General features: G+C 40.3%; 1 protein-coding gene across 1 annotated transcript in view; it reads right to left on the reverse strand.

The window, feature by feature from the left end:
- The window catches only part of Pak3 (p21 (RAC1) activated kinase 3), a 336,231-nt gene that overhangs the window by 279,995 nt on the left and 46,720 nt on the right, over positions 1 to 9,516 (reverse strand). Inside the window, exon 3 of the mRNA XM_055604923.1 lies at positions 732 to 826. The gene's annotated coding sequence lies outside the window, so the exon portion shown is untranslated. The remainder of the gene's footprint in view (positions 1 to 731; positions 827 to 9,516) is intronic.

Consider the following 9,516-nt stretch of genomic DNA (forward strand, 5'->3'; position numbering starts at 1 on the left):
GAACCAAAAAATCTGGGCACAGTGGTCTTTTCTGAGACTGATACTCCAAACAAGGACCATGCATGGGGATAACTTAGAACCCCTGCACAGATGTAGCCCAAGGCAGCTCAGTATCCAAGAGGGTTCCCCCATAATAGGACCAGGGACCACCCCTGACATTAACTCATGGGCTGGCTCTTAGATCACCTCCTCCACCTGAGAGGTAAGCAGCCTTACCAGTCCACAGAGGAAGACAAAGAAGCCAATCCTGATGACACCTGATAGACTAGGGTCAGACGGAAGAGGAGGAGGACCTCTCTTATAATTGGACTGGGAGAGGGGCATAGGAGAGGAAGAGGGAAGGAAGGTGGGATTGAGAGAGGATGAGGAAGGGGGCTACAGCTGGGATACAAACTGAATAAACAATAACTAATTTAAAAATACTCAAATTTCCATTGTGCAAGAAAACAGACAAAGCTCCCATCTTAGATTATCCTTAACCATCTTTGTCAGTCCTCATATGTTAGATTCAGTATTGCATTTGGTCATTTTCCTCTCAAACTTTTCTCATGAATGAACTGAAATAAAACAATATCATATTAACCAGACTATAATATAGTTCATAGAGAGGCAATTGATTAAAGAATTTTACTCACAGCATAGGTGGCAACCAGTAGAAAAGTCTCCAGAGAAAGGCTCAGGGGCTTTCCCAACCTCATTAATAATTTACATGATATATAAAATGTACTTACCACGTCTGAAGATGACTCAAAGCTGGCAGAGAATCAAATACTTTCAAGAATAAAATTAAGATGCAATGTGCACTCCGATGGATTGGTATACTGGGCTAAAATTAAAACAGTGAAATTTAAATAAGATAAAGAAAAATTACTCAACACAAACCTTAAAAACATATTTTGTGACACTGGATGAAACGATGTTGTCTCAGAAGCAGGCCACATACAAGCAACCAAAAAGGGTTTAAGGTTTTATTTGACCCACCAACAAAATTTGAGCCAACAGTTTAATGAAGGTAGAATATCTGGCTGGTAAAGTGCCAGAGTTCCAGTTGAGGGCATATTGATTAAACTATTTCAGACCTCATGAAACTGATAAGCTTCTGTAAAGCAAAGGACACTGTCCTCAGAACAAAACTACAGCCTACAGATTGGGAAAGGATCTTCACCAACCCTATATCTGATTGAGGGCTAATGTCCAGTATATATAAAGAACTAACAAAGTTAAACAACAAAAAATCAAGTAATCCAATTAAAAAATGAGGAACAGAGCTAAACAGAGAATTCCCTGCAGAGGAATATCGAATGGCAGAGAAACACTTAAAGAAATGCTCAACGTCATTAACCATCAGGGAAATGCAAATCAAAATGACCCTGAGATTTCACCTTACACCCATCAGAATGGCTAAGATCAAAAACTCAAGAGACAACACATGCTGGAGAGGTTGTGGAGAAAGGGGAACCCTCCTCCTTTTCTGGTGGGAATGTAAACTTGTACAACCACTCTGGAAAGCAATCTGGTGCTTTCTCAGACAACTAGGAATAGCGCTTCCTCAAGATCCAGCCATACCACTCCTAGGCATATACCCAAAATATTCTCAAGTACACAATAAGGACATTTGCTCAACCATGCTTGTAGCAGTCTTACTTGTAATAACCAAAAGCTGGAAACAGCCCAGATGCCCCTCAGTGGAGGAATGGATGCACAAATTGTGGTATATCTACACAATGGAATATTACTCAGCAATAAAAAACAAGGAAATCATGAAACTTGCAGGTAAATGGTGGGATCTGGAAAAGATCATCCTGAGTGAGCTACCCCAGAAGCAGAAACATGCACACGGTATATACTCACTCATATAGACATATGATATAGGATAAACTTACATCTGTACACCTAAAGAAACTAATCAAGAGGGAGGACTCTTGCTAAAATGCTCAATTCCTATCCAGAAAAGGAAAAAGACTGGACATCAGAAGAAGGAGAAAAGAGGGAACAAGTCAGGAGCCTGACACAGAGGACCTCTGAAAAGCTCTGCCCTGCAGACTATCAATGTAGATGCTGAGACTTATGGGCAACCTTTGGACAGAGTGCAGGGAATCTTAGGAAAGAAGTGGGAAACAGTAAGATCTGTAGAGGACAGGAACTCCACAAGGAGAGCAACAGAACTAAAAACAATCTGAGCACAGGGGTCTTTCCTGAGACTGATATTCCAACCAAGGACTATGCATGGAGATAACCTAAGACCCCTGCACAGATGTAGCCCATGACAGTTCAGTATCCAAGTAGGTTCCATTGTGATAGGAACAGGGACTGTCTCTGACATGAACTGATTGGCCTGCTCTTTAATTACCTGAGGGTAATTACCTGAGGGGGCAGCAGCATTACCAGGCCACAGAAGACGACAATGCAGCCACTCCTGATGAGATCTAATTGACTAGAATCAGAAGGAAGGAAAAGAAGTCCTCCCCTATCAGTGGACTTGAGGAGGGGCATGCATGCAGAGGGTGGCAAAAGGGAGGGATTGGGACTGGAGGAGGGAGAGAACCACAGGGGGGATACAAAGTGAATAAAGTGTAATTAATAAAGAAAAAAAGTGTAACACAGGCAAAAAGATTAAAAAAAATAGTAGCAGGATTGGGAGGGGATGGGGGGGGACTATAGCTGGGATACAAAGTGAATAAACTGTAATAAATAAAAAAAATGGAATAAATAAAAACTACTATTTCTAGATCTTAAACATCGTTGTTGTCCTTCAGCCTCCAGCATTCCTTCCTGGAGTCTCCTACTCAGCTCTAAATAGAGGGTCACTGAGAAGAGCTAAAGCCTCTTGAGAAGAGACAGAAGATTGGAAAAAAAATCACCTCAGTTCATAGTAGGAGAAGGTTTGGAAGAAACCTGGGGCTGATGAGCAGGAGGGTACACACCTGCCTCAGGTATCTACTGCTTTTCTTAAAAAAAAAATTATTTATTTATTTCATATTAATCTATTTATTTATTTATTTCAGCTTATTCACTTTGTATCCCCACTGTTGCACCCTCCCTCATCTCTTCCCAGTCTCACCCTCCCTCCCTCTTCTCTCTCTATGCCCTTATCCTAGTCCCCTGAGAGGGGAGGACCTCTTTCCCTTCTAACTGACCGTAGCCTATCAGATCTCATCAAGTTTGGCTACATCATCTTCCTCTGTGCCCTGGCAAGACTGCACCCCCCCCCAGGAAGTGATGATCAAAGAACAGGCCACTAAGTTCATGTCAGAGACAGCCCCTGCTCACTTGCTAGTGAACCCACTTGGAAACTGAACTTTCTGTGGGCTTCCTCTGAGCAAAGGGTATAGGTCTTCTCCATGCATGGTTCTTTGTTGGAGTATCATTCTCTGCAGGCACCATGGACCCAGGTGTTTTGGTGCTGTTGCTCTCCTTGTGGAGTTCCTGTCCACTCCAGGTCTTGTGGTATATTTACACAACGGAGTACTACTCAGCAATTAAAAACAAGGAAATCATTAAATTTGCAGTCAAATGGTGGGATCTGGAAAAGATCATCCTGAGTGAGCTATCCCAGAAGCAGAAAGACACATTTGGTATAAGCTCACTTGTAACTGGATATTAGCCATATAATATAGGATAAATATACTAACATCTGTAGTCCTAAAGAAGCTAAACAAGAAGTAGGACCCTAGGGAAGAGGCTGAAACCTCACTCAGAAGGGCAAACAGGATAGACATCAGAAGAAGTCGAAGACAGGGAACAGGACAAGAGCCCTCCACAGGGGTCCTCTGAAAGATTCTACCCATCATGGAATCTAAGGAAATACTGAGACTCATAGCCAAACTTTGGGTAGAGTGCCAGAAACCTTATGGAAGGAGAGGGAGATAGAAAGATCTGGAGGAAACATAAACTCTACTGGTTTTCTTTTCATATTAATTTATTTATTTTTACTAACTACAATTTTTTTCACTTTGAATCCCAGCTCTAGCCCCCTCCCTGGTCCCTTCCCAATTCCACCTTCCCTATACGTTCTCCTCCTTTGCCCCTTCTCTAGTCCACTGAAAGGGGAGGGCCTCCTCCCCTTCCACCTGACCCTAACTTATCAGGTCTCATCAAGACTGGCTGCATTGTCTTCCTCTGTGGCCTGGTAAGGCTGCTCCCTGCTCAGACGGAGGTGATCAAAGATACAGCCCCTGAGTTCATGTCAGAGACAGCCCCTGTTCCCCTTACTAGGAAACCCACTTGGACACTGAGCTGCCATGGGCTACATCTGTGCAGGGGTTCTTGCTTATCTCCATGCATGGTCTTCGGTTGAAGTATCAATCTAGAAAAGACCACTGGGTCCAGATATTTTGGCTTTGTTGCTCTCCATGTGGAGCTCCTGTGCCCTTCAGGTCTTTCTATCTCCCCCTTCTTTCATAAGATTCCCTGCACTCTGCCCAAAGTTTTGCTATGAGTCTCAACATCTGCTTCCATACCGTGCTGGGTACAGTCTTTCAGAGGCCCTCTGTGGTAGGCTCCTGTCCTGTTCCCTGTTTTCTCACTCTTCTAATGTCTGTTCCTTTTGCCTTTCTGAATAAGGATTGAGCATTTTACCCAGGGTGTTCCTTCTTGCTTACCTTCTTTAGGTGTACAGATTTTAGTATGTTTATCCAATATTATCAGTTTAATATCCACTGATAAGTGAGTATATACCATGTGTATCTTTCTGCTTCTAGGATACCTCATTCAGGATGATCTTTTCTAGTTCCCACCACTTGCCTGCAAATTACATGATTTCCTTGTTTGTAATTGCTGAATTGTATTCCATTGTGTAAATGTACCACAATTTCTGTATTCATTCTTCAGTTGAGGGATATCAGTGTTGTTTTCAGATTCTGGCTCTTATGATTAAAGCTGCTACGAACATGGTTGAGCAAATGTCCTTGTTGTATACTTGAGCATAGTGCGGATATATGCCTAGGAGTGGTATAGCTGGATTTTGAGGTGGCACTTTTCTATAGAAGCATTATATGTCTGTGTTTTGGGAGTTTGGGGGAGGTTGGGGTTGGGGGTAAAAGCACCACTACCACTCAGTGGTAACAAGAAAGCAGGTTATGCAATAAACTTTTCAGAAAGCCCTTCTGACCTTCAGAAGGTCCTGCTGGAGGATAGGCAGGCTGATAAGGCAATGCGGTCTCAAGTCCTAGCTGCATGAACTGATGCCAGTGGCAAAATTGTCCTAATGAGGTTTCTTGTGGCTTGAGGGACCGTTTTCCTTTCTGTGTGAACCCTGCTGTACAATGAGCCCATGTCTGCAGTCCATAGTGTTAGGAACAGCTTTGTGGGACTTACTTAATCTCTGTCTCATTTAGCTCTGTCTCATTTAGTTTTTTTTTTTTTTTTTAGGCCTGCTGAGTGAGAATGCCACCTCTCAGAGGAGGGGCATGTGACTGAAATATAGCAACTCAAGTTTCTACTAGAAGGAGCTTCATCATTTCTTTTCCACCTCCCTGCAAATAACAGTCATCACATTAAACACACACACACTCATATTAAGCACACACACACACACACACACACACACACACACACACACACTAAAACATCTGGTCTCAGTCACCTGTCTAATTTCCTATCTCATTACCCTCTCCTCCCTTCATGTATCTGAGGTGGAGACAAAGTTCTTGCTGTTGTTTTTTGTGTATGTTTCCCTGAACAGTTCACTCATCTCCTTCAAGGCTCAGTTCAGATCACCTATTCAGTGAGACTTTCCCTCGCCAGTGTTTTAAATTCTATGTTGTCATGTTGTGCAGGTTTCTACACACACAATTTCAACCACTTTACATATTTAATACAATGCATTGTGCTTTTTAATAGTTTATTTTGGTTTTCTCTATGTTAAGTTCTTTACATGTCAACATGTAGTTCTCATGTCTGGTGTGTGTGTGTGTGTGTGTGTGTGTGTGTGTGTGTGTGTGTGTGGTTTCTCAGCTTCTAGCATACTGGCAAGCACATACTAGGTTCTCAATAAATGTCTGATGGACTGCCTTCCAAATCCATGCAATTCCCTGTTCTGGTTATTTCAACAACAACAAACAATCATGTGCTAGTAGTAAAGATATAAAATTTAAGTTAAATAAAAAGGAAATTACAGTTGTAAAATTGGCTTCCAATCTGATATCAAGGAATTGAATACTGAGTAGTAGGATTTGAGATGCTTTTGTATATTTTCTCAATTTCCTTCATTTGTCATGCAATTATGTCACATTACTGACCAACTGATGATAATAATTATGGAAGCTAATATCAGCTGAGTGCATACAATGTACCAGCATTGTGATAAACACTATTAGATTAAGATATTTAGTCTTTTGAAATTGCCACTACTAAAATTCGTATCGTAAAGACTAGAAAACTGAAAAGACAGGAGGTATCATAGCTTGTCCAAGGTCACATAATTAACATTAGACAAATTCCAAGATCCATGTTATTAACCATTGCTATCAACATAAGATGGAAAATTGATGACGATGATGATAAAATAAAGCTAGTGTTGCTAGTATTTGTTAAGCATCAAGAGCTATGCTAGTTATCACACACCATCTCATTAACATCTTGGAACAACCTGAAGACATATACTACTATTATTTGACCATTTTTTCAGAGCTAAAAGACCTGTAATGTACTCAGATATTTTCAGTCCTACTTAGCATATGACTTGGTTTCATGAAAGACATGCTTTGATTCTCTTTCTGCCACAATAGGCCAGCAGGGAAGCTTGGAAAGCTGTCAATAACATCCTAGTGCTACTTGTATTCTCCATGTCCTGAAGAGTATGCCTCTGGAACAAATGAGGATTTCATTCCTTGCTTGTCCTATTTTCCCATCTGAGAGTATACTTCTTGCTTGCTTACTTCCGTTATCCTGCCAATTGCATCCCAAAGCATAGTTTAATTGCAATTGTCTCCAGGAATCTCTCTTTAACCTTTCTGCCATGATGTCTCTGTCTCTGTCTCTGTCTCTCTCTATCTCTCTCTCTCTCTTTCTCCATGTAGTTCACGCACAGCAGGTATCTCCAGCTTTGCTATGCTGGTTTTCTTTTCATTCTGGTATGCCTGTCTCAGTTATATTACAGTTCAAAAAAGCAGCTGAGTCCTGTGCTCCTTGTAATGCCCTGAGTCAATAGTTTGCATGTAAATAGTAGACCCTCAGTAATTACTCTGTTGATTTAGTCAGAATATTATGCCCTCACAGTTGTACATATGTTCTCTTTTCAAGGTACTCTCATGCATATATGCATGTGTGAAGAAGGGGGAGGGAGGGAGGGACTGGGAGGGGAGGAGGGAGGGGCTTATGAGGGGATATAAAGTGAATAAACTGTAATTAATAAAATAAATTTCGTCTACTTAGAAAAAAAGAAAAGAAAACAAATAGAACTGTGTAGGATGACAAAGGGGAATGGATGGGAAGGAGGAGCATGTAAAAAGGAAGAGGATGGGGGAATACGCTTCATAAACAATGTTCACTTGCATGAAGACTGAAATAAATTTCACTAAAGGAAAAAAAATAGTATCTGCTTAAAAAATATAAATATTTAAGCTATGGAAGGTAATACAAGCCTGTATTCCCAGCACTTGGGAGGTTGAAGCAGAAGATGAGGAATTCAAGACTAGCTCATTCTACTATTTATAACTGTCTCAAAAGAGGTGTGGTGGGATGGGGTGGGTGGGTATCAAAACAAAGCAAACAGGAAGGCTTGAAATAAACTTTGATTTTTAATTTTCCTAGAGAAAAATTCTGAACACATAAGGTTTACTCATCTGTTTACTGCTTAAAATAAAGTGCAGTAGGTAGTGTAATAAGTATTATGGTGAAAATAGAAAGCCAGGTAGAAAGTCAACAGTTCTAAAATGGTTGGAGATCCTGCAAGAACAACAGTTATAAAGATAGTGTAAGGAGGGGTGTCAGTGATTAAATGGCCACATTATCATAGGTTCCCTTCAAACTGGAAACCATCATTGCTAGCTCCTTTTATGTAGACTTCATGGATAAAAAATTAAAGACATTAATATCTTTCACTTGCCAAGTGCACACAAAAAGATAAATGATGTATGCTGATGTGAATCAAAACAATTTTTTAAGGCTGAGGAAATGGTTCAGTCAGTAAAAGACTGGAAGCACAAGCATGATTAATTGAGTTGAGATACCCCAGCATCTATGTAAAAAAAAAAATCATCGTGGTGTAGACCTGTAATACTAGTGCTTGGAAGGTGAACCAAGAGGATTCCTAAAGCTGGCCAAATGGTCCTGCCAGATCAGTGAGCTCCAGTTTCAGTGAGAGACCTTGTCTCAAAAATTAATGTGGGGATTGACAGAGGAAGACATCCAATATCAACCTCCGGATTCCACAGGTATGCAGGTGCACCTCTACATGTGTGCATGCACAGCTACCTGCTCATATGATAAACACACATATACCACATACACATGTTATTAACAAACAGAATTTTAACTAGTTATTTGATTTTACAAAGGTGAAGTTTCTAGTAGAAAAGTACCTATCAATTCCTGAAAGAAAGTGGGGGGAAGAATGTGCATAAGAGCTGTTTGGACAGATGTTAGTCAGAGTTCTACAAAGTCTTTGTTAATGAAGAACAACTGAACACCCCAATTAAGCCAGGTGCATTTCCTCCATAATGGGGTCAATGCAATTAGCTTGATACCCATAGCCAAACTCTTAACTTGCCCTTACACACATTAGGTCAGGGCCATTACATGGTATTAGGGCTAATTAAACAGTAGCCAACTATGTTGACCCAAGCATACCATGGCAAAGATAAGGAGGGAAGAGGAATGAATCATATTGTATTCTCTTGCTAGTAATTTCTAGTCTCATTTAGGACTTAACAGATTATTTTTCTGGATGTCAGTATATCCAAATGAGAAGTGAGTATTTCAAACACTTTTGACCGTGATCTACATGAAATATATATTTCATATATATATTCATGTTACTTCATGAAATATATATTTTTATGTATATATTACACATATAGATGTATTTATGTGTCTATATACATGTATAAAATTTTTGTGTACTATGTAAAATCATGTAAAATTACACCTGTACATGGAATAAGCATTTAATGAAGCTATATTCATCTTTCTTGTATACAGAGTACATTTTTATTCATTTCTGCTTTTATTCGTTATTTGTTTTAAGGCTCCTTATTGCTCATAAAGTTGACTCCCTGTTAACAATTCCATGTGAAAATGTGGCTATTGACCAATAGTTGCCAAATCTGCCCCACATCCTAACCCATTGAGGTCTTTATTAAATGCATTTTGTTGAAAAGAGCATGCTGCAGTGGAACCCAGAGACTCATGCCTAGGAGGTGAATGCTGTACTGCTGATCTGCATTTTTCAGTTCCAACATGATCGTTTATTCCTTTCCAAACCAATGAAACTAACCAGAAGTTCTTCAAGTACAACCTGTGAATCTTCACACACACACACACACACACACACACACACACACACACACACACACA

Source organism: Psammomys obesus, unplaced genomic scaffold (assembly GCF_907164565.1).
Source record: "Psammomys obesus unplaced genomic scaffold, mPsaObe1.curated_primary_1811, whole genome shotgun sequence".
Taxonomy (NCBI): domain Eukaryota; kingdom Metazoa; phylum Chordata; class Mammalia; order Rodentia; family Muridae; genus Psammomys; species Psammomys obesus.